The sequence below is a fragment of the Rhea pennata genome, chromosome 1 (assembly GCF_028389875.1).
Source record: "Rhea pennata isolate bPtePen1 chromosome 1, bPtePen1.pri, whole genome shotgun sequence".
Lineage (NCBI taxonomy): Eukaryota > Metazoa > Chordata > Aves > Rheiformes > Rheidae > Rhea > Rhea pennata.
Window position 1 is genome coordinate 144,616,475 of NC_084663.1, and position 24,631 is coordinate 144,641,105.

The following is a 24,631-nucleotide window of genomic DNA, read 5'->3' on the forward strand; positions in this document are numbered from 1 at the left end:
ATTTGAAACTATTTTTTACAGTTGTGTACAAATTGCTTTCTATGAAAATGAATGTTGGGATTCTTATGTGATCTGATGATCTCAGGAGGTCCTCCCAACTTGCATACTTAAAGCTTTTTCGGGAAAACAAAAATATTTTTTAAAAAATGTACAGCATTGGGAAACTTTCTACTGCGCTGTAGCATGTTCCTTTTTGTTTGACTGAGTGAAGGTTTTGTTTTAGAGAACATTGTATTTATATAATCCTTGCTATCACATGATGTAGTTTTCCAAATGGATGCTTTTAGTGATAGGTGGACCACTATTACCAGAAGTAATTGCACTTTCAGTTTACCATAACTGCTTTTGGTTGAGATTCCATGTTGTTTATTACATGTACAGACAATGTATGTTCTTCATTAAATGCTTCTTGCTCATTCAATTCAAAGCTAATAGTTTTAAAAGGTGTATTTGTGCTATGAAGTTCAGTACTTGATTGCACTGATTCATTACTTTTTGAGTATATATATAAATTCTGTACTATATACTTCTAAAAATCTAACGAGTGGTTGCTTCTGCCCCCCCCCTTCTTTCTGTACAGTGGTTACCTTACTTTCAGTGAAATTACTGTTCTTTAAAAACCTGCTTTGGGTAATATTAGCTAGATAGGAAAAAATCCTTCATGCTGGTGAAACACTAATTCCTAGTAAACCCCTTTACAGGTTCTAACTACTTATTTTGCTAGAAGGAACCCCATGCTAGTGAAGGACTCTACTGTTTTACCCAAATTCTTGCTTAGGAATAAACCTTGCTTTATGTAGAGAGACTTCTATATACCTTGGAGGTTGCTGATGCCTGCATGCTGGTTCTCAGCCAACCTCCAATATTTGTTTGCTCTTCCGTGGTCACAAAAGTAGAATGGAAAATCTGGCTCTGGCAGTGCTGGCTGATTCTGGTCACGGATGTCCTTGGTGCTTAGCTTTTTGTGGGGCAGTAAGACTCAGCTGCTGAATGTCTTTGACTCTCTCTTGCAGCCTCTCTCCCTCCTTCCTTGAAACCTTGGAAGAATAAATCCTTCTTTTGTTGTGTATCGCCTGTGATGCCACCAAGACTTTTTCATCAGCTCCTTGGCATTAGTTAAAATGGCCATTTCCCTAGTCAGAAAAAGCAGGATTTTGTTTTGGAGCATTTTAGCTATTCGTTCACTCAAATTTCTGTGTAACATTTTTTGATTTCTTCAAAGAGCAGTGTCATTGCTTGGATTTTGTTCTGTGTCTGTTATTTCTAGCCATTTTCTTACCCTGTTTTCAAATTCCTATTTTTATCAGTTATCTCTGAGTTTACTTGAATCTTGACTTTGGGACTGTCTCCTCTTTGGTGGAAGAGACCTAATGTTTGCGTGTGCTTTTCTCCTACATCTGGAATTTCAAATTAGCAACGTTGTAGATGTTAGAGAAAAACATGTATGATTTATTGCACGTGTTAATAGATTTAAGTGGGCTCTGTCATAGTCTCTTGTTTCCTATCTGATCAAGTCTAGCTAAATGAAAGTGTAAAAAAAATACTCAGCAAAGCATGTTAAAACTGAACATTCTAAGCTTTTAAGAGGTATCTTCTAATTCGAAATTATGTTTAAAAGAAGTCCACTAGGTGGCAGATTTTTAAAATTTCCTTTTTTTTATTATTATTATTAGTTGATCTTTTTCTGAGCTCATGGTTGTAGCTGTCATAAATATTGACTGCCTTTTGATATTAAATGAGGAAAGGTATGTCGTTTGACTCATATGCTTCTGATCTAGAAAGTATAAAAAACAATTAATTATATTTTATAGTTTTAAAAAATCATTCTTTGAATGATTATGAGGAGAAAGATTTTGAGGAATTATTAGAGGAAAAAGAAGATAATCAGGCTTATTGGCATACATAAAATATTCTGATCCAAGAAGACCTGAAAAGATGGAGAAAAAAACTGTTTAGGTCCTGCTCTCAGCCACATTTTCCTACTTTATACTAAGGCATAAAAAGCTTTGCATGGGATTTTGAAAAATGATAAAAAAAAAATTTGAAATGATGTACATGAGAAGAGTAAATGTTTTCATAAAAGCACTGATTTTGGGGGAGAGCAAGCACAGATCTGGGTACTTAAAAATAAGATTTAGTTAGATGTATTAGAAACGATTCTAATATTCAAGGTATGGTATTATGTCTGATGTTCTAAAAATATTTGGGAAGGAACATACTGCATTATTGGATCTTGTCACAGTTTCATCTAGACATCATCTCCATATTTATTTGCTTCCTTTAACTCTGGGTTCATTCTGTCATAAAAGTCCTAAGAGAGAGCCTCTTCTCTGTCTGGTTCTTCTCTTTGTTCTCCTTTCTTTCCTATAAACTTCTGTCATCTGTGGGCCAAATTTTATCAAAAATTTCAAAAATTCTCTAGTGCTTGCTTTGTTCTTTAGTTTTAATAACCTCAAATTAACCACTAGGTCACCTTCTATCTAACTAGTGTCCTTGAGGACCCTTGCTTGTGTCAAGCTATTGGTATAATCAAGAAATATAAAAAGTAGTTGTGGATTGTATGTTTTCCGTAGTAGCATAGATTAAAGATAGCATCTCCAAATCCTAGGCTGATTAAAAATAATGATAATAACAATCCTTCCTTCAGTCGAGCTGCTTTTCAATCTTAAAAGACTTTTAAAGATTTACAGGCTAGTAAAAGATCTGTGTATTGATGCTGTTAATGCTACTTCCTGACACTGTGAAGCTGGAAGAATGTAACTATTTGGGGCAAGGCAAGCTATATCTTGCAATGCTAAATCCATAATAGAGTGCTGTCTGCCTTGATAATGATTTGTATAGACTAGAAAGTTAAAGACAATCTTTCACAATCTTTTAAAGATTGTATTGAATCATAGAATTGGTAAGGTTGGAAGGGACCTCTGGAGATCATCTAGTCCAACCTCCCTGCTCAAGCAGGGTTACCTAGAGCATGTTAGACAGGGTTGCAGCAACAAGAACCCCCTTTGCTGAAGCCTGGGCTTGAACCAGGGATCTTTAGATCTTCAGTCTACTGCTCTTCTAGCTGAGCTATTAACAGGCAGTTATAATGATGAGTTGCATCATTTTAATCATGAGTACCAAACACGTTATATAGTCTTCTATACAGATTTCTTGCATGATCAAAATGAAAGTAAGTTCTGATAGAGTCAAGGAGGGATTTATACTCATACATGCCTGTCAGGGAGTTGGTGGATGGACTCTAGTGTGCTTGGCAGCTCAGCATGCAGCGTTCGTGGAAAGCGGAGTGGGTGCACATGGGCCCATTGTACAGAGGGAGAGTGTTCAAGCCTTCAGAGCTGGCAGGGAGCAACAGAAGAGACTGAACAGGAGGATGGTATTTTTGTCTAGCATTGGAAAGCAGGACTAGGAAACTCATATCCATTTTAAATGGTGGCATTCAGCACTAGGAAGAAAATCAAGATAGTAGCATATTTCATCATGTGCTGGTGGTAATTACAAATGTGCAACATAATTTTATTGGCAGCTGTGCTACTGGTGACGTGCTCTCAGGGGATGAAAACTTTTTTTTTTTTTTTTTTTTTGGGGGGGGGGGGTGTTAAAGATAGATGTGGGTGACCAGATCAGTTTTTATGTGCATAAGGCCTTGTGAAGCAGAAAGCTCTTGGCTGTAGTCTGTTTTTGGAAGGAGTGTTACTAATATTTGTCGTAAGCTGGCCAGGCTTCCCGCCATAGGCAGATTTTCGCTTTCTGAGCTGTCTGCTCATTGAGATTTCTTCGAGACAGCTGTTGCTTGCTACTTGGTCTCTTCTGCTTAAGCTCTCTGCATACTGTGCCCTGTACACACGATTATCTCTTGCTGAGAGCATACAAGAAGTTTTGTTGTATGTAGTGTGGGAATGTATAATGTTTTTGTGGTCTTGCTGTGCTTTAAACCATTGGCCACATCTGATACAAAATGAAGTTTGTGCTGACTTTTTCTGCCAAAATCCTGCCCAGGCCTTCAGAGTATGAACAGGTGGCTGACATGTTGCCAGAGGTATGGTTTTGGTTTTTAACTAATTTTTACACAATTACCTATTTTCTTTGCTTGCAGCACTGCATGGTTTCCAACTGTTGGGTCCACTGCAGCCGTGGCTGATCATGGCTTCATGAATGGCTTTGTGTATTGAGTCATGACAGTTTCCTGTGTCGTCTTACCTCCTTTATGAGGATGAAAAGATCTCTGTTGAATTAAAAGTAAAGGAAGTATAAATAAGCTATTAAGCCTCATCACTAAAATATCTGAGTGGAAAGATGTGAAACCAGACAGTACACAATCATCTTACATATAGCAAACAGCTAGTGGCAGGACCTAAAGATTCCTATGGAAGCTCTTCTTTCATAAATTTTGCATAAATACTGTAAAGCCCAATTAAAGAAATCCAAATGGAATGAAGATAGCAGGAATTCAGGAAACAGTCTCAGGGGTATCTGTATCTATTGTAGTGCCCTGAACAGGGGCTTTATCTAATCAACCAAGAACTGGATCAAGCTTGATACCACCATATCATCTGATGTACATCTGGTTTAGGTGTAGGGTACACAAATTGTCAACAGCACGATACATTAATGCTATGGATCTCACTATAGATAACTGACAATGTGGGCTCGAATACTAGGTTAAAATAAGTATTTTCATCATCCAGAAAGTGCTGTTGAGATTCTAATTCTAGTTACTGGCCTCATAAAAACCACAGCCATCTTCCAGTGGATAGAAAGTCAGTTAATGGCTTGATCAGGTATGTATAGATACTTATGTCTTTAACTAGGCCCAGAAGAAGCACACATTCAATGTAGCAAGAGTGAATAAGAGCGTTCAAAGTCAGGCCCAGAAGAAAGAAAAAGTAATGGCAGAAGTGGGTCATGGAGACCTGTATATTTTAGCCCTTTAATCCAGTACTGTTATCCCAGTATTTAAATTGCACAAAAGTGGAATGAGAAGGCAGTTGTAGGGCATTTCAGAACTGAGTCTGGCTGAAATGCTGTGAAGACTCTTTCCAAATTAATTCTGATGAGCAAATCTTACTGTTATGGGAGAACATACACAACCAATTCTCTTAATGTGATTGTCCTTTAATGCCAATACCAAACAACAGAAAAGTGATGTAAGTCTTGACTAGCTGCTTAATTATCAATATTTTTATTCTGACCTTATGGGTAGCTATAAACTTGAGTACAGGATTGTCAGTAGAAGGCAGGTTGCCCCAGTAGTGGGCAATAGTTCCTACGCCCTCTCTGTTCCTTTAGAAGGAACATGGCAAGACCCTGGGCCATCAGGCAGTCGTAGAAGTTGTTACTGTTAGGGCAGTCTGGTGCTGCTTGGCAGCGTCTGACCTTTGTGCAAAGCAGCACTGGATGGCTTCTTGCAAGTACAGGAGTCCCACGCAGAGCGCCAAGAAACACTCCCGTGGGGACAAGCTGCTGTTGATCAGATTTTGTAGCTCTGATTGGGGCAACCCCCTGCCCAGGCCTTGCAGAAATTCAGTGTGCTTCAAGCCTCCCTGGGGGGCTCTGTTGTGGCTTGATAACTGAGGTCTTGCTGCTGAGCTAGGCCAAGTGGCTGCATTAAGATAAAGCTGCTGTGAGGTTGCACTAATCCAGGACAAGCAAACATGCCCAATCCTATCTTACGAAGGCAAGTTCTTCTTAATGAATTACTCTTCACTTTAGTGACCTGATTGCTCCAAGCACCATTTGTGGAAGAGAGCATATGAGGGATTGCACTGAACAGCGTCAGCTGTCATTTCAGAAACTTGAAGGATCCAGCTGTGGTAGTCTTTCACGGTTTTCACTTGACCTGGATTTAGAGGCTAAGATGATAAGGAACTGTGATGGATGAAATTCATTCATTTGATGTATGTACTCAAAATACATTATGCATGTGCACAAGCAGTCAGAGAAGAATAACCAGCCGCCTCCTAGAAGCAAAAGTGTTTCATATACCAATGAGTTCAACTGCAGCACTGTTAAAAAAAAAAAAAAAAAGGGAAAGAAAGAAAGAAAAAGACTGTGAAGGTATGTCATCAATATGATGAGATAGTAATGACAGCATTTTTAAATGGTGTATAGTTTCTCCCTGAGCTGCTGCAATTCTTGAGGGTGTAGAAGGGGTGGAATAGACTGATAAAGCAGTACTTGAAGTCATGAGAATTAGTGAGTTTAGCAACGTATTCCCACTTCCCAAAGGCTTTCTTGTAGATGCTATTACAAAATGTTTCTTTAGGGAAATCTAATACAGTGGCAAATTGTTTGACAAAAACAATAGATCAAGAAAAGGAATAATTATTCTGTTCTCAGCACAGAAAGCATTAATAGCACACTGTCTCACCAACAGCTGTTGAAAACAGAGATGACAAAATTGCTTGCAACAGCAGAATTATGCAGGTTGCTAATGAGCAAGGAGGATTTTCAAAAGAAGGTAAAATATTGAATGCAACTTAAAGTAGTGAAATGAGCAAGAAAATAAGCTTTCAGGAAGCTTCCAAAAAATTCTAACTTTTTCCGTATTTTGAATTGATCGTAATCCCTAGGTGATAGGGTAGATAGTAGAATAGTAGATAGGAGGACCAGTTTCAATGACAAACTTAAATGAAGAAGTTGTTTGCTTTTGTGGTACAATGTAAAGTAGATGAAGCTTAATTTAAGAAACAGAACAAAAACAGAGTGAAATAAAAGGAAAATGTGAAAAGGGTAAGTACATTTAAAAACAGACAAGCATATACATGATGCTGTTTTTCGGAAAAAACAAAATTCGGAGGTTGTTCAGAGTCAAGTCAGCCTTTTTGTCTATTTTTAGCTTCACTTAGCAGTGGCGTTTCGCCTAGGGAAGAGGCGCACGCGAGCACCGTCCCGAGGTAACGTTTTAAAGGGTTTTCCGGCGAGTCCCTCGCATGTGGCGGAGCACCAAGCCAGGCCCGCTCTGGCTTCGCACGCAGGTAAGGAGTCGCCGCCCTCTGCTTCGCTCTGTATTTACACCTAGCGCCTACGGCGCTGTAGCGAGAAAAAAAAGGGTGTATGTGGGGAGGGGGAGAGACATCGCCCGGCGGCAGCCGAGGTGCCCGCGGCCGCCCCGCGCCTGCAGCGCGGCGGGAGGCGGCGGCGGCGGGGCCGGGCGGGAGCCTGGGGCGGCGGCAGGTCTGGGATGGGGCGGCGGGAGGAGGAGCTGGCGCGGCGGCGGCGGCGGCGGCGGCAGGAAGGGTGTTTCCCTGCGCAGTTCCCAGGCGAAGTGACTCAGACAGGAAACTCCCGGCCAGGCGCGGCCCAGGCAGAGGCGCCGCCGGGCCGAACCCAGCCCGGGCCGCGGCGAGCCGAGCCGAGCCGAGCCGAGCCGAGCCGAGCCGAGCCGAGCCCCTCGTCGGCGGGCGGCCGGCGGGCAGCGGGTGAGCGGCGGCTCCGCGGGCGCGGGCGCGGGTGGCGCGGGCGGCGGGGCGCGCGCGGGCCCGGGGGCTGCGCGCGGGCCTTGCTGGAAGCCGGCGCGGTGCCGCCGCCGCCTGCGTGTGCGTGGGGCGCGCGTGAAGCCGCTCGCGTGAGCGGCCGCGGCTCCGGGGCTGTCGGGCGCCTCCTGGGAGGCGGCAGAAGCGCCTGCTGTTCTCTGGGTGCTGGAGATGGTAAATCCGTGCTGCTGGCTGCGTGGTGAGGTGCACTCGGCTGTGTGTATAGTGTGCATATAATGTGCGTATACATAGAGGATATGTGTATATATTCGTGGACGTGCGTGTGTACATATATATATATATGTATAATGTGTGTGTATATATATAGAGAGAGAAGACGTGTATATATTTATGGATGTGTGTATATAGTGGGTTTGTATGTATTCGTGGATATGCGTACGTATGTATAGTGGATACAGATATGTATGTATATGTGTGTGCCTACATATATATGTGTGTGTATATATATATCTCTATGTATGTATATGGCCCCGAGGAGCGTGTGCTGATTCACGCCCCGAGAGACGCCCCTCCGCCGCGGGCCCACGGCAGGGTCTGGGGGAGAAGATGCGGCACTGCCCTGACGGGGAACTGCAAACCCGCAGCGGGCAGGCAGGCTGCCGCTTCGGGGATGGGCCAAAAAAGCGTGTAAATCCTCGTAGCGAATTACTTGAGGGTGGTTTTAAGTCTGTTTGTTGTGTGGGGTTTTAGTTGTCCTCTCGCATGGAGCCCGTGTGTTTGTTTGCAATACAGGGATTTGTTAGAGCTTCGCTTCCAGTGTGGTCCGGCATTCAGCAGCAGATTAGGTGGAAAATAATAAGAATCCTTGTGCAAATTCATCCCACATCTCAGTTGAAGAAGGTGACGGAGCATCTAAATAACTGGAGTAGGACTTTTGAGGAAGTTGAGTATTCTCTAATTAAAATAACTACATTGTAGCGAGAGTAGCAATGTAAGTACGTAACTCCTTGGTAGGCATTCTGGTAACCCTGCACCTTCTGTATGTGTCTATGATGAACAAACAGATTAACACTGAAATGGCATTTCATATGTTTCCCTAGTTCATCAGGCAGCCTGTTAATAGTTTTTACCTTTCTAGCTCTCACTGCCTTAATTTTTATTCTTGCACCTTTTGGTGATGGGTTTGAGTAGTGTTTAGACATGTAAATCGTCATTTGTGTCAGGGAAGCATATCACAAGGCAGTAGTCGTCGTTGTGAAACATAGTGGATCTGCCTGAAGTGGATGCTGGAGCACACACGTTGGAGGGGAGAGGAAAGGTGTCTAGAAGAATTTTTCCTTAATTAGAAGGTCCAACACCAACTGGGAGATGTAAAGTTTAGGTTCTCTAATGAGCATCTCTGGTCCTTAATGCATTTTGTTTCCTTATTTGCCAAAGCTTTATTACAGTAAACTTACTGAAAATTTATGCATACAGTGTTATTGGTCAGTATGTTTTTCAAATGGAGACTTTAATAATACCATGACATAACTTCACAGTTTTTGGTTTATGTTTATATTAATTGCATATTTACAAACTGTTTTATGCTCAGGCTGAGCATCTCTGAGCTGTAGGCTTGAACCTATGTTGTTGGTCCTCACAGCAACATCCTGTCTAGTTCTTGGATTTATCTAAGTCCTACTTTTGCCCCTTTAAAAACTATATATATATTTTTTTTAACACAGTTCCTCCTGACCTTATATAAAAGGCTCTTTAAGCATTTCAAATTAACTTGCCTGTGAAGTCTAGCTGGTCTAGGCAGCCGTTCTTTCCCTAGTTCCCAGGAGGGGGGAGGAGGTATTTGGAAAATTCAGGGTACAGTTGGAAGGCTTAATTGCAGTATCATTAAAGCTCACTCATCTTGTCTACTAAGAAATTTACAGTAATATTTCTCTGTAAAAGCACCTTGGATTTTTTTTTCTTGTAAGGACAATGATGTGGTTGATTAAAAAATCGCAGTTGTACTTTTGTGGCTTTCAGATTGTTAGACCTGAATTATTATTAGTGTTACTATTATTTAGAAGGAAGTAAAAGCCCAGAATCTTAAGAAAAACAGACAAAATGGACAAAACTCCAGTACTGAAGTTTAAAAAGACCTTGTGCATTTTGTTCACTGACCTTGGATTTGGTTGATTACTGCTGAGGGTTATGATCATGAGAGAGGGTAGAGAAGTAGCATTTGACATGTGTTTAGTAGAGTTAACATAAAATTTCTGAGGTTTAAATATTGCAGTATCTACTAAGAGGAGCTGAACTGCATAAATTGTAATAAGTCTGTACTAAGAGAAAATGAATGTTCCACAAACAATCCAAACTCTTAATTTCTTAACTCTTTGCTGTTTGACTTTACAAAAATGTGTAGTTATTTAATATACTTACGTACATGTAATATCAAAAATGTTCTTTCTTTTTTTGATTTTCTTGAGGTAGAAATCTGCCCCGTGGCTTGAACCCACAAACTCTCTCGACCCTCTATATATACCTTAAAATGTCATTAAAGAATGAACAGATACCTATTTTAACTGTGTGTTTTATGTTAGAAATTTGTCTGAGATCCACCTTATTTTGGTTACTGCTTTGTTTATCCTTCCTGAGAGGAAAGGTGGCTTGGAAGGTGACTTCAGTTCCCTAGAGCAGGATTCAAAATCTTCTTAGAACTCTGTTTTCAGAATCAGCTGACTTTTATTTTTTGTTTAATTTCTCAAAGCTTTTAAAGATATTCAGACTAAGGCTTGCTTAAAGGATGAAAACATCTGAGCAGTTGGATTGGGGTTATGAAGTTATGTAAGATAAAAGGAGTTTTGTGAAGGGTTTTGTTCTCTCGCATTCACTTTTATTCATCCTTTGCGTGAAAGTTGCTAGAATAACTTGCAGTGCTGTACAGCAGAAAAATAGTTCTAGGATAATTTCCAGATATCCTTTTGTGGTGAGTCAAGATAGTTTCATTTTACAGTCATTCCTCTGCATTTTGAGAGTAATTTCTTAATGTGGTTCGATTACTGCACCAACAAGTAAAGTAAACTTTGATGTCAGGCAGCGTGTTACACCATAGGGAATCGGAAGTCAATCATATGGTTGATTTGGCTTCTGTTGAAACTGTGATAGTGTGGATTTCTGAATTTTTATTGTTTATATATTTTTAAATAGCTATGGTTACCATGGCAAGTTCCAGCCAAGTAAGTGATTATTCTTGAACCAGGTTAAGTGCTTGTTTTCCTATAGGGGATGCTGGAGAAACTTGACACAAGCTATGTATGAATGGCCAGTGGAAACGGGTCGGAGGAATAAATGGATGCACTTGGGAATATGATTCATTTAAATGGTTCTGAGATACCTCAGAACCCTCAATTGTATTAGTCTATAATTTAAGAGCAAACAGGAAAGAAAACAGATTTCAAAACTATTGGTATTTGTAACAGGGGACTTGTTCTAAGTGACTTCTGACGGTCTAAACTGCCTTATTCTCTCAGTGGGTTTTACAGTGTTTCACTACATTGTTATTTCAATACATAACAAATAAGGCCATGTATATTGGTCTCTCTTTGTGCATGTAGGTAGCTCTGACACAGTAGCGAGGAAGATAGGCACTTTAAAATAATGAAATATGATTATTTACCCACAAATCTTACTGAGAATTTAGTTAATGATACTTATATTTTAAACTACTAAACTAATCTGACTACCAAATCTGCTAATCTAAAGCTAACTACTAATCAATTTATGTGGCTTCTTTAGTATATTTGGCCTTAAAAGCTGACATTTGTGGGGTTCAAGGGTACACTTTGCTGTGTGGTGCTGGTAGGTGAGAATGTGTGTTGGTCTGCTTGCTTTAAATATACTTGAGTTAATCCACATCATCTGTAATTTCTATTACAGATTACTAAATTTCTAGTAGTAAAATGAACATATGATGCGTTGATGAAACTTTCTTGAGGAAGGCAGAAGGTGCAAACTGACAGATAATCTTTCCATCTGTTGGCACCAAGAAATGCTGTAACTAATCTTTTGGGAAGTTGCTTCTTGTCTTTCTTAAACACACCCACAGAAAAAACTTGAAGTTCATTTTTCTTTACAGGACTGAAAAGACTTTCCTCAATGTCAGTATGTACTTTTTGCTGTTTACTTGTGTTACATGTATAAATATATGCAGATTCATAAATATTTGCATTGTAGAAAAGATGCTGGCTTCAAACAACTCTGTTTTGGGGGGAAATAGGACAGTCTGAGGTTTCTGCTATCTGGAAAAAGTAGGGTCATGGTAAAAATGGATGTGGTACGAATAATTGCTAGGCTGTTTGTCATCTCTACAGAAAAACGGCTCCATGATGGATGCTTACACACGCGCTGGGCTGACCATCAGCAGAATAACAAGTGATTTTATAGCTGTGTAGCCCTCCTAGGAAAAGACCATAGTAGGGAGGTGATTTAAAATCACCTGCAGTGGAGCTGGGTGCAAAGGTAGCTGGGGAGGCCCCAGCTCTGCAGCACCCGGCGGGAGGTGGTGGTCCCCTTTTGGGGGGCATGGTCTGCTGGGGGACCGTGCGAAGAGCGGCACTCGCGCGGTGCTTGCACATCTGGCTTCAGCCAGCGTCGGGTCCTTGGCATCCTGCAACGAGGTCCTCGTTGGACCTGTCCCCATAGCCTGGGAGACGTGGACGTGACTTGAGCTGGGCAGTGCTTGCGGGGCTCCACGCGCGCGTTTCTGGGTTGGGCGCCCTGCCGCGGGAGGTGTCTTTAGACATTTAGGTGTCTTTAGCGATTTAGAGCGGCTCCCCTTGCCCGGAGAGTGGGTGCTGCTAAACCCTAGGAAGGAAGTTACCGCTCCTTTCAACCTTAACGCTGTTCTTATTTCAAGCAGTGGCCTAACAGCGGCTTGCGGGGAGGCGGCACCTCTGGTTTTGCGCCCGTGCGACGCGTGCGCCCAGGCTGCGGGGTCCCCTCGCCCCCGATTAGCGCGTGCCCCTGCCTGAGCGGCCGGTTACGTGGCGTGGGGTGCAGGTGCGTGGGTGGGCCAGACGCTGGGAGGTGGGTTTTCCCGGTTTAATCGTAATATATAGTAAGGTTTTCCCAGTTTAATAGTGTGTGTGTGTCGGCGGGCCTGTCGTGGGATTGGTTTCCACAGGCCGGCTTTGCGGGAGTGTTGATCAGGAGGAAATGAGATGACCAAACAAGGTCACTTAAAGTCCATTGAACAACAACAACAACAACAACAACAACAACAACAACAAAAAAAAAAAAAAAAAAAAAAACACGTACAGTGCTCTATCTGAAAAATAAATTGGAAGGTATTTTAGTCAAACTGGTACTCTTTCTGCGTTTGAAAGTAGGTGGCGATTTAAAGTTCCACGCAGTATGGAAAAAAATAATGTAAAATTGCCGTTAAATATTTTGACTTTCAGAGTCAAGCACTGCTGACTTGGAACAGAGCTGGCTTTTCTCCTCCCCTCCCCCCTTCCCCAAAAGGCATCCTAAGACTTCAGAGAGCGCAGAGACTTTTGCTTGCTCGGTGGCTGCGCTTCTACGAACGGTTGGCGGCGTTAGGCCGCTGCAGCGCTCTCCCGAAGGAAGCAAAGGTGAGAGCAGAGCAGACCTGAAACTGCCTTGTCGTCTTGTCTTAGGGTTCTCATTGCTTTAAGAATTCGCTGGCGTGTATTAAAGCGGTAAGGAGAGCGTGCTGAATTTTGTGTTGTGAGTGTAAAGTTCAGGTAGACTGTCATGATACGCTGCTCAGGCTAAGTAGGTACGGATGCTTACCGGGAAGAAAAACCTTTGAAGAATTTTCACTTAAGCTGCGTATTTTTGTTTATTGTATACAAATGAAAGGATAAAACGTTATGGATCATGAGCTTATTTAGAGGAGAATGAAAGCTTAATGCACTGGTAAAAATTGTTTATTTCCTCTTTCTCCTCCACCCTGTGCTATAGTATTTCCTTATTTTGTTTTACAGGAAGGATTCAATTATAACTTATTATCTTATTTTTTTGTTATTTTTTGTACTGCATTGGATTTTAAATCATAAATGCACCAATTTGACTGAAATATCTTCCATTTTATTTTTCAGACAGAGCAGTGTAAATTTTTTGTTGCTTAAATGGAGGTCATCCAATGTATTGCAGTGTTGATTTAATAAATACTTACAGGCGGGAAGAAGGAGAGAGAATGACAGTGTGCAGTCTTTTAAAATAGTCATTATTAAAGACCTTATTTGTTTTTTAAACCCTTGAATAAGTTGGTGCTGAAGCCAGGGTTTCAACCACAGGTTTGCATTGAGTAGAACCGGATAACATTGATCTCTGCCCTGTCAGCTGGGGCTGCACGTTGGCGCACAACGCGAAGGCCCTGTACAGCTGAAATTCTCAGCTGCTGTGGGTCGAGGCAGCCTGTCCCTCGCCGGCAGCTGCTGGCCGAGCCGCTGCCGGCAGCCTGGGGGGAGCTCCGCCAAGAAGCCGCAAGGCGCGGGGCGACCACCTCCATTTGCTCGGAAGGACAAATGGAAACCCCCCGAGACAAAAGCACTTTCTGACTTTATTTTTAAAAAACAAAATTATAACTCAAATTTCCATGCTTAAGTAAGCAGCATGTCTAAAGCAGAGGGGGTTTATTATTGTTGGGTTGAAATTTAAGGATGCCAAAAATTTGCCTTTCTCCCAATCTCACTGTCTCTTTCTCTCATTTGTAACGTGACAGACTGATGCTGTTCCAAACCTGTGTTTGAGAGATAGGTAGTACATGAGCAACCTGTCATAGTAGTATTTTTTTTTCCAGGTTATCATCTGAGGAATAGCAGATTAATGCTGTGTGCCCATGTTTCCCCTCCTTCTTCCTGGGGTTGTTATTTTTCTTGCTGCTTTTTTCTGTATTTTTGCAGAATCCTGAAATTGGTAATCTTGTCCTTGCTGGCAACCAAGTAAGCTTTTTGCACCCTGTTGAACATGCCATAAATTCTGTGCACACAGCAGTGTTAGCTAATAAGCTTTCCAGAAAAAATAGTATCTACATGAGCAAGTACTCTATAAAGTGAAGCTGTAGGTCAGACCTGATCAGTCTCAACGTTTTGGGCTTGCCCAAAGTGATGCCATGCTGCGTTGGTTCCTGGTGTACGTGTGTGGCAGAGCAGTAGCAGGAGGACTCTCAAACAGAAATGTGGAAGAAGCATCCTCTGAGGACAGCTGGAGGAGATAGTGCAGCAGGACTGCAAAGTGGTGAAAGAAGCGAAGTGAGAAGAGAGGACCAAAGCAGCAGGGGAGAGGAGGAGCAAAGGGAGTGAGAAGAAAAGAAGGTCAGTGCAGCTCTCTAAAAATTAATTAGCAAATCAGTGCGAACCACCACAGCCATCAGGCCCTACCAATGGCAGATCTTTTTTGATACCAGAGAATTACGCTTTTGGCTTCAAGCTTAGCTACACAGATTTAACAAAATACTCCACCCTCCTAAATTCTTGGAGCACCAGTGCCGTTGCAGGGGGAATTGTGTTCTGCTGACTAAGCTGCAGTTACCGGCTCTCCCTCCTTGTTCGCATGCGTGGGATTCCTTTCGATAGAGCTGTTCGGCGTTAAGCTTCTGCCATCTCCTTGAGACGGATTCTCAAACAAAAGGAGTGGAGGCGAGCAGAGTCAGTTCCCCATTTCTAAAACGTGTATGTCACATTGCACATGATATTCCTGCATAGGGATAGTGCCTGACTTAGGTTTTATTGTCAGTGTTGCATCTCCCCCCTCCCAGAACGTCAAGCTGTGGAAAGATACTGCATGTAGTTGTAGCCAGGCTGCATACTGAAATACCTTGTGATGACTTAGTGCATCATCCACTGCATAATTACCGCTATCGAACTAGGATGTAGGCTTCATCCATACTACTCATCTACATGCTAGAGCTGGCTGCTAGCAGAGTGTAAGAAAGTAAACCCACTCTTACAGAAATCTGCTGGCGAGATTACAGTGATTCCAATAACGTGCTGAGATACAGAACTGCTGCAGTTGCAGGATTGTTCTTTAATTTTGGGAGATGATGTAGGATGCCCTAGAGGTAATACAGGAATGTCCTAAGACACTGTAATATAGAGGAGTTTATCTATAGATATTTTTTAAAAGTAGCTATTAAACTTGTGCCTAGTTGCAGCCTTCAGGAAAGAACATTCTGTCCTACCTTGGCTCACCAATTGCAATACAGGTTTTTGCCAGAAAGCCTTAAGCATTCCCATTCATGAACTGCTGTGATGATAATAGGGTATATATCCTCCCAGTAAATAAAAATGTGCTTGAATTTGTTGAGGATGTTGAAATGGAACAATGCCCTTAACTACTTGGCAAGCGTGACCGATTTTCAGCTGACTGCTGGTGGTTGGTGTGTCAGCTAACCATTTTATCTAAAGGAAAGCAGTGTTGGCAGCGATGTGTCCTCCTGACCGCCCTTATGGTGTGGGAGGGAGGGAGTAACAATACTGGTTCATGAAAGCAGAGCTTTGGGGTAATGTAAATAGTGCTTTAATTGTCTGCCAAAGTACCTGGTACTGCACAGAGTCCAGCTTTGGAGGTGATTAGATGGCTGCATCACCGGGAATTTGAACCTGGATTGGATACTTATGTTGTAGATGTTGCTCGTTTAAAGAAGTGTGTCTGTGTAGGTGTAAATAACTCTGTTTTGTGTGACATTTACCTAAATAACTGTTTTGTGTGACATTTATCTGCAGTGTACAGAAAATGGATAGGTAGTAATGTAAGCTGATCCTAATGAATAAAGTCGTGTAAAAAAGTCCATTTGTGACTGTGTGTGGAGCACTTTTAGTTTGGGGAGTTGCTATTTCCCCCCAAAGTTTTTTTTTTTTTTCTTTTTTCTGTGCTTTATGCTTTCCTTCAAATCTGCATCTGCTTCCTGAAGTCTGCTGTTTCTGCTAGACCCTTCCTGTGCCAGGGCAGAGCAGTTAATGTGAGCCGTGCTATCCCACAGTAGGATGAATGATTTTTCTCCATTATGTAACTATTCTTTTGGGTTTTGCTAGGCTGCTGGAAAGGTGTAATTCAGTGCTATAACTTGTTTTTCCTTTTACGCCTGTTGAGCCCTTTTGTTACAATTACAGGCTTATTTTTGAAAGCTCCACTGGATGTCAAATCTGCTGCACAAAGGGCCATCAGTTGCTGTTTGCTTTCTTCTGTCTTCTACTTTAATCATGTAGGTTGATAAATTATGTAAAAAGCATTTTTCTTTGTTGTTTCAGCGTATGCAAATCTGTTGCTTAGAAACTAAGAAAAGCTTAAATCCTGAAAAGAATATGTTAAATTAATCCTCTTTACAAAAAGGCAGATTCTGTCATCCGAGGCACTGAAAAAGAGCATTCAAAGGGAGAATATACAGCGTACTACCGTTCTCTGAAGCTCTTGGGTCACTGTTTTGTTAAAATGCTGTCAGTTCAATCTGAATTGATAGGAACGTAGCTGATCAGCTGGTGCTGTTAAGATTTAATTAATTTAAAACAGGATGGAAATTACATTTAAGTGAAAATTGAGGGAGATCTGGAAGTTTGACAGAGCACTGGCTGTTACAGTCGTTGCTGTTCTGTTCTTTGAAGAGAAAATCTGTTCCTGGAGCTCTGGTCTTCGTAAGAGCCTTTTGTGATCAGAGTCTCAACAGCTTAACTGCTCTCTAATGAGGAGGAACTCTATTGGGAATATTGAATCAACTAATTCTTCACAGAAAAATGCCTTAATTGATCTATTTTCTGTAAGCCAGTACTACAGAAGAATGACGCAGTGGAACAGAGGGAACGTGAAAATGTTGTGTTGCTCGGGGATAAAACTTAACTTTCTAATGAAGCGGGGTTACTCTGCTACGTGGACCAAGCCTATTCCAGTGGGATGTTGTCATTAATTCCGACAGAGGTTGCTGAGATTGCTGCCGTAGGCCCCAGTTCAGCAGACCGTTCGGTCAGCTCTTAAAAGTTGTCCCTGTTTTAATTTCTCTCTACTATGCTATGGATGGGCTGCTGAACATCTTTGTTCCTCCTTTGTGAAGGATATGCTTCTTTTCCTCCTCTTTATTTGCTACAAGCAAATTTTTTCTGATTTTCATCATCATATCCTGTCCTGTAAAGTGAAGCAAGTTTTTTTTTTTTTTTTTTTTTAAGACTGCTTTTAAAAGGCAAGACAAGCCATCTACATACATCTTTAAATTCATGAATTGCTCTGCAATTGTAATTTTCACTATATGTCCTAGGTCTGAGATTTTTGCTTAATTTAAAATTCAGAGATGCTTTTGCAGACTTAGAAGAGGGTCAATGTCAAAGGAAATATTATTTAAAACACTGAGAGACTTCTTCTTTATCTTATTTTGAGCCAGGGGATGTGCACAAACACTTGGGAGATCAAGTGCATCCATTTAAAAAATGGAACAACAACAACAACAACAGCAAAAAAAAAAAACGTTTCCAGTAGACTGTGAAAAGGTACAGGGCAACCCCTCCCAACACCTGTTTTCAGTCAGCTCAGACAGTGTTCTCATCTACAGAGTAATTAAATATTCTAGAACTTCTGTGATCAGGCAGTATTTCTGATATGTCATTTAAACACAAATATCTGAGACTTTGGAATGATTCTTTTTTTAGGGGAGGGGTAAGAAATAATGTTTTCTCTTAAAGATTTCAGTGTTTGGGGTCTTTCTGGGTTATGTAAGACACGGCCTATCAAAAACAATTCCTTGAATATCCCCAAACATCTCTGCTTTCTTGACCTGTGTTCTGTTGCTCTTATTTGTATGCGTTTATTCGCTTTTGGATTTATGCAAGTTTTAAGAGCTTGTATAACACCAGGTACAACTGTGGTATGTTCTGTGATGCGGTCGGTAGGGTGAACTGTAGTCCCTCCTGCCTGTCCCAAGCATCGGAATCTGCAGATATCTGTGTTTGTGCTTATTTATTTATTTATTTGCAGGAGACAGGAGAAAAAGAAATGGATAGAGCCCGCGCTATGGCAGTGTGCTCAGCTGTGGAGTTGCACTGGCATGTTGCTGAACATACTGTGATACTTGCTGCCATTTCTCTGTGAGTGGAGGAGCAGAGAGAAGCTGTTTGAGCTGATCAGGCTTTGCTGATCCCAGATGTGTGCAGTATGTCCTGCTCCTAACTGCAAGCTGCAGTTGCAAACTGCTGATCCAGCCTTTTGTGAATGGGAGGCCCCACATGCTCCTCTTGAGCAGTGGGAACTTGCTCTGAAGTTATGGTAATCATGGAATATATTTTTCCTGAAGTCAGTGTTTGTACCACTTCCCTTTAAAAATGCATTTATGGATCTCATAGCTCTCAAGTTGTTTGAACTGTAACTTGACTGCATTTGTAATGACTTTATGCTTCTTTTAAAAGTTTAAGTATGCTTGGAACTCATGGTTAAACAAATAAAAATATGTACTTTGGACAATTTCTTACACTTGTTTTTTTAAGATGCGTATTTAAAATGCTAGTGTCCAAAAATGGTGACGTAGATGAATCCTTGTGGTCTGACTGGTATGGTTTGCCAAAACTAAGAGATGCTGTTTGTGAACATACTGATGCACAAAACCAAGCCACAGTAAGTGGCTTGGTTTAGTTTTGACCAAGCATGGAAGTGATGTCAAAATCCTACTTGTTGCAAGAAGTGATTGTGTTTCTGAATATGCACCACAGCAGTTACTACATGCTGATACTTCTGTGCTTTTGTGGCATCTGTGATATCCTTGCATTTCTCAGCCTGTGGCTCAACTCTGCCCATTTGGCTTTTCCCATCTATCAAGCAAAGTGCCATAAGGGGGTTGTTCTGTGTGTTTGCAGTGGGGGGGGGGGGGGGGGGGGAAAGCAGGTCCTTTCAAAGAGAAAGCTTTGCTAGGTAAGGGATGAGCCGTCTGGTGAGGATGGGACCTCAGGACAGATTTGCTCTGCTGCCTCTGCTGTGGGGATGGCCTAAGTAGAGAATTGGAGAGTGTTGTGATGGAGACAGGAAAAATGAGACAGCCTCCTCAAAGCTTTCCAATTTCCTCAATTATCTCAATTTCAACTACTGTGAAAGGGTTTGTTTTTAACAGAATAAAGCATCAAGTTTGAGGTTGTTATGCTTCTGAGGGTTCACTTGTTACAAGCAAAGATTCATCTATCTGAAAAACACTGACTATTCAACTCTATTTAAGATTATATAGTTGATCTGTAATTTTAGGCCCAGGTGTTTTAAGATGGTTTTTGAATCAATATTGTGAAAAGCCACTGAAGTAAGAACCTAAATTGTGTTTGCCTGTGGATGTGGGTGCTAACTGTATAGGCACAAGCAGAAGTCTCATTTTTAAAATCCACAGTATTTTGGGGAGATAATTTCTTTTTTTTCCCCTAATTTGACAGTCACTGCAAATTCTTGCAAGCGTTATGCTGCTGTCTGGTTGAGCAGAGAAGTTATGGACTTCCTCATCCTGCAAGAATCCCCATTAGGCTGTTGATGTAGGTGTAACACAATAGCAGAAGAGAGAAAGTAAGCGTTAGTTTGGGGTGAAGGGAAAGAACCCTTGGCCCTAGCTGGAAGGGAAGAGAAGCCTCGAGAAAATCAAGGCTGCATTCACACCTCCAACCTCTCTTGCTGTGGTACGAAGCTCCGGATCGCTCTGCCCTGGCTGTCCCGTGGGCTGCTCCTTCCGCTGTGCAGGTATGGCAAGAGATTTGCTGTAAGGACCCGACAGTAGCAACTGCCTGGCTGGTGCTACTGTACCCAGGTCGTGCTCTGCTGCAGCTCGCCGTTTTCAAAGCAGGGAGACCACTGGCTTGCCTCTCCGGTAGCTTTGCGAGGACAAATCCTTCAGGATTTCGGGCTGTTCTGGGAGCGTGGAGCACCCTGAAATCTTTGAGCGATGCAAAAAAGAACAAGCCTGTAAACGGGGATTTAGGGTTTAATTATTTTTATTTTATTTGAGGGAGGTTTGAGACGTCGTTATTCCTTTTTCCAGAAGAAGACAACAACTTGCGGTGAAGTCTCTACTTCATACGGAATGTCTCTTCTTCTTGTGTAATCTGAAGAAAGGTCGCTTTCACCCTAACTTGCTGCTGTATGTATTTTTAACTGAAGGATTGAAAATTACAATTTACCTGTTTTCTATGGGAATTACAGCTTGCAAATCCTAGCCTGGGGACACTGCCAATATGCATAGTATTTAAGTGCCACTTGTATCTCTATAAGGAGTTGCTTTTCATTCTTTCCCTATATTCCTAATATAATTTTTGATTTTTAAAAATGTCTTATATCATCTCCTTCATCTACATTGGCCTTATGTAACACAGCCATAGAATTTCATCGGATAATTCTTGCAGTGGGGACTTTATTTTTCATCTGTAAGTAGATGGTATCAAGCCCAGCTATTTGAGTTTGAACTTTTCACATTAAGAATAAATGTCTCTTTAAAGCTCTGCTTAGTGGACTCTTAAGGCTATCAGAGGCCATTTTTGAGGAAGTCTTGAGTAAATGATTTGTGCAGAGGCTAAAGAGGAACTGCTTGGGAATTTCAGTGTTTTTAAAAAGGTCTGAGAAGCCTTTGCAGTTACCTAAGTTCATTTGCTTTATCCGCTTTTCTTAAGACTTGGTTACTAGCTACAGTTTACATCCGTTGGATTTTGGGTGCCTTTGCTGAATACATTTACGCACTATCTCCTGTCATCTAGCATTTTCCTGTCATCTAGCATTTTCCTGTTTGAGGTATTTATAGGCTATGCCTGAGTTGTCTTTAGATTTTCTTTTTGATAAATTTGATAAAATTTTGATAAATAATTTGACCTGCTTAAGTTTGTCACTGCAAGAAATCTCTAGAACTCAGAAGTTTCTCAGTTCCCTAGAATTTAGGAGAATTATTTTTTAAGCTTTGGCCTTGAGAGCTGAAGAGTGGTTTGGTAGTCCTGAAGTTAATGCTTTTTTCTTTGCTTTCTCAGGCCTTGCCTTCCTTTTTTTTTTTTTTTTTTTTTTTAATTATTATTTGCTTCTTATCCTTCTTCTTCTTTTTTTTTAATCACTTACCTTTGTGATGATGCTCTTCCCTTTTTTTTCAAATAGTCTGAAGCCTCAGTAGGCTTGAAAGAGCAAGGCTGTAGCATGCTGGGCATTTTCTGGTACCCTTGGACTTAGGAGGATAGACCTTCTGCAGAGCATTCAACATTAATCTGTAAGGATGGAGATGTGGAAACAGGATGTCTCTACTCATGACAGTCATCTCCTCTAAACACCAGAGCAGTGTTGTGAGCAGGGCATTGCATGCCACACAGATACAAGGCTGGAAACAAGTAAATAACGCTTAAAGGAGCTTCAAGATCTACTATATTATTTTGATTTGTTTTTCTTATGGGCAAAATATTATAGGGATGGCTCAATAAGCTTTTCTGCAGCATAAGCTTTTGTGAGCAGGTCAGGCCTGTCCAGTGCTTTAGAAATGAGGAAAAAGATGAATATCCTAATTTAACCTGGTCAGTGGCCTCACACTAACGTAACATACCCAAAAGTTTGCCTAAAATTCTGGGATAAAAACTGATTGATAGACTGGATCCTCGAACACAGTGGGGCTTTGCACTGTAAGACTGAAGCTTGTCTGTGCAGGAGATGGGGATTTCTTGTGTGCTGGCTTTAAAATTCAGAAAAAGTCCTTGTAGGAGCTGAAAATCAGCACACACCCACTGCTGTCTTTTGCTTAGAAAGCTGGGTGCTCATTTCTCATTGCATCACGTGTAACATGAGTCCATTCTCTCAGCCTGGAGTGGCTTTTGATTTCCTACATCCAGGAAAACCCATTTTTGGACTGCGTTTTGACTTTAGTACTTTAATGATGGGGCCAGGATACAAGTAGGACAGCAAGAAAAAAAGGCATTATTTTAAAAGTAATCCTTGCATGTCTTCTACGTGAGAATATCTGTCCTGGGAGATCTCAAGCCACTGCAAAGCTGAAAACATGGCATTATAGGAATTTAGTAAGAAAGTAATTCTCACAGTTAGGGTACATTTACTAGCACAACTATAACGATGTAACTGTCAGCGTAACTACAGCATTTTAATTTGTTCCCATTTAGGTAAACTGCTAATCAGACAGTGGTTTCTGAATGTTTAAAGTAGGTCTTTGAAGTTTCTCATGTTCCCTGTCAAGAGGGAATCTGTTAAAATATCAGTGCTTTTGCCAGGTAATTGCAGCTGTATGAACTCAGTGAGAGAGCTCTAAGCATCTTAAAGAGGCAAAACCATCCAACTCTGTATCTGGGGAATTTTAGCTTTCAGAAATTAATTTTTCTGCAACTTAGAAAAAAAAAGGGGGGGGGGAATCCTATTTTTGCCAGCCTTTCATCTTCGTATGTTAGAAATAATCTGTGCCTTTCGGAGTTGGTTTTATTAACAACAACAAAAAGAAAAAGAAGAATTCAAAACAATCTTGTCTGTGCTAGTCCCATGGCTTCTAGGTCAGGAGTGCCTGTGGCAAAGCCCATGTGACGCTGTGACATGACTGTGGGACTTTTGTCTTCTGGCCGTCCTGGCAGGGTTTCGTGGTGCAGCTCCTCTCGTTGTCAAACCTCTGCTGCTCAGCTGGTGAGTGGTAGAGGGGAAGTATGAATCATTCCCTCACAAAATTTGCAAGCGTATAAAAGCTAGGCAGGAAGGAGACTTGTTCCTCTTTCACATCTTGCATGATAATAAAATAAAAATCCGAAGAAAGAAGCCTTGAAATCATAACTTGGCCAAAAAACCACCAAGCATTTGAACACTTCTGACAAAATTACAAAGTGAAACTGTCAGTAGCCTTAGAACAGTAAAGCCTTTTTTTTATTATTATTATAAAAAAAAAACAGTCTGAGCCCAGTTGCTTGTGTTTTCCTGGCTCAAACAGGTTGATCTGTCTTTGTGCAATTGTGTTGAGGGGCTTGGAAAATGTGCCTTCCCACATTTCTTTTTGCGATCCAGAGGCAGCAGGAAGCTTCTCCCCCCCCATGTCTGTCCTGGTAACGGGAGTTTCTCAGAAGTGTACTGTTTTATGGATGGCGTTATAAGATGGGATTTTGGTTTTGCTTGTGTTTTGCTTTCTAGTTTTAAAGTACATCTCCAATATCTCTTACTAAAAACAACCAAAAAAAATCCACCGGTAGCCTAATGTCTATTAGTTTGAGAAAACCGATGCTGGAGAATAACTGCAGAAGAAACCCATGAGTGGCAAAAATGATGCACATGTGCTTTCTGGAATGGCACATACGGAGATTAAGGGCTTTACTTTCAGGATGTATTTTTTTATGGTACTAAGGACACACTGGTTAAAGCTGGATCTTTAAATACTTAAAAACAAAAATTAAAATATTTCTTTGAAGCAGTCTGACTTTTTATGAACTCCGTTCCCATTCCCTTAGGCTAAAACTGTATCTACTCACAGAATTCTTGCCCAGGCATTGAATTTTTTGGTGCTTGTTTATTTATTGAAGGAAAATACCCTAGTTTTTGTTTGTCTCTAGTGTGGGCATAAATATTGTTCTCGTGAAAGAGCTTGAACTAGGTGTAGGCAGGTGTTAGGCAGGCTTCGTGGAGCAGCTCTGCCAGTGAGCGCTCTTGTCGGTCCAGTCCTTCATCATTTTTCTGCAGGCAATAGGGCAATAAGGGTGTTATTTATTTTTGTATTTGTTCGTTGTGATGAAACCTCGTATGCTTGAGCTGGAGCAAGGTTTGATCTGGTATCTCAAGGAGTAACAGACCTGTGGATTTTTTCGGTGGTTGCTGTTTGAAACCGTCAGTGAAGTCTTTTTGTATGAGATGTGTTGGTATTACGCTGCCGTCTCTATGTTCCCCTTCCATCCTCGTGATGGGGGGGAGAGTGGTTAGCCACCAGCCCGCAGTCTTTTGACTTTGATCTTTCCTCTCTGATGCCTTCCCTGTTTTCTTGTTATCTTCAACCTAAAATCTCTGTTCTGGCCCCACTGAAAAGTCTGCATCTGTAGATAAAGACACCCAGAAAAGTAATCTCGGTGATTGGGGTGTGAGGGCTCGGCAGCTTTAGATCAGGGGGATGCTCATTTGTGCCACTTCTTCACGTCTCCTTTTTCGGGCCTGGGGGAATAGTTGGGCACAGACCAGTGCCCGTGTGAACTCTTGGGGCCCGTACAGTGCGTGTTCCCGAACATGTACACAGTAGGCAAGATGATACTGGG

The 24,631-nt window shown here is 41.5% G+C and overlaps 1 protein-coding gene across 1 annotated transcript in view; it reads left to right on the forward strand.

The window, feature by feature from the left end:
- Positions 1-7,311: 7,311 nt before the first annotated feature.
- CYFIP1 (cytoplasmic FMR1 interacting protein 1) overlaps positions 7,312-24,631 on the forward strand; it is a 76,618-nt gene continuing 59,298 nt past the window's right edge. Inside the window, exon 1 of the mRNA XM_062601565.1 lies at positions 7,312-7,421. The gene's annotated coding sequence lies outside the window, so the exon portion shown is untranslated. The remainder of the gene's footprint in view (positions 7,422-24,631) is intronic.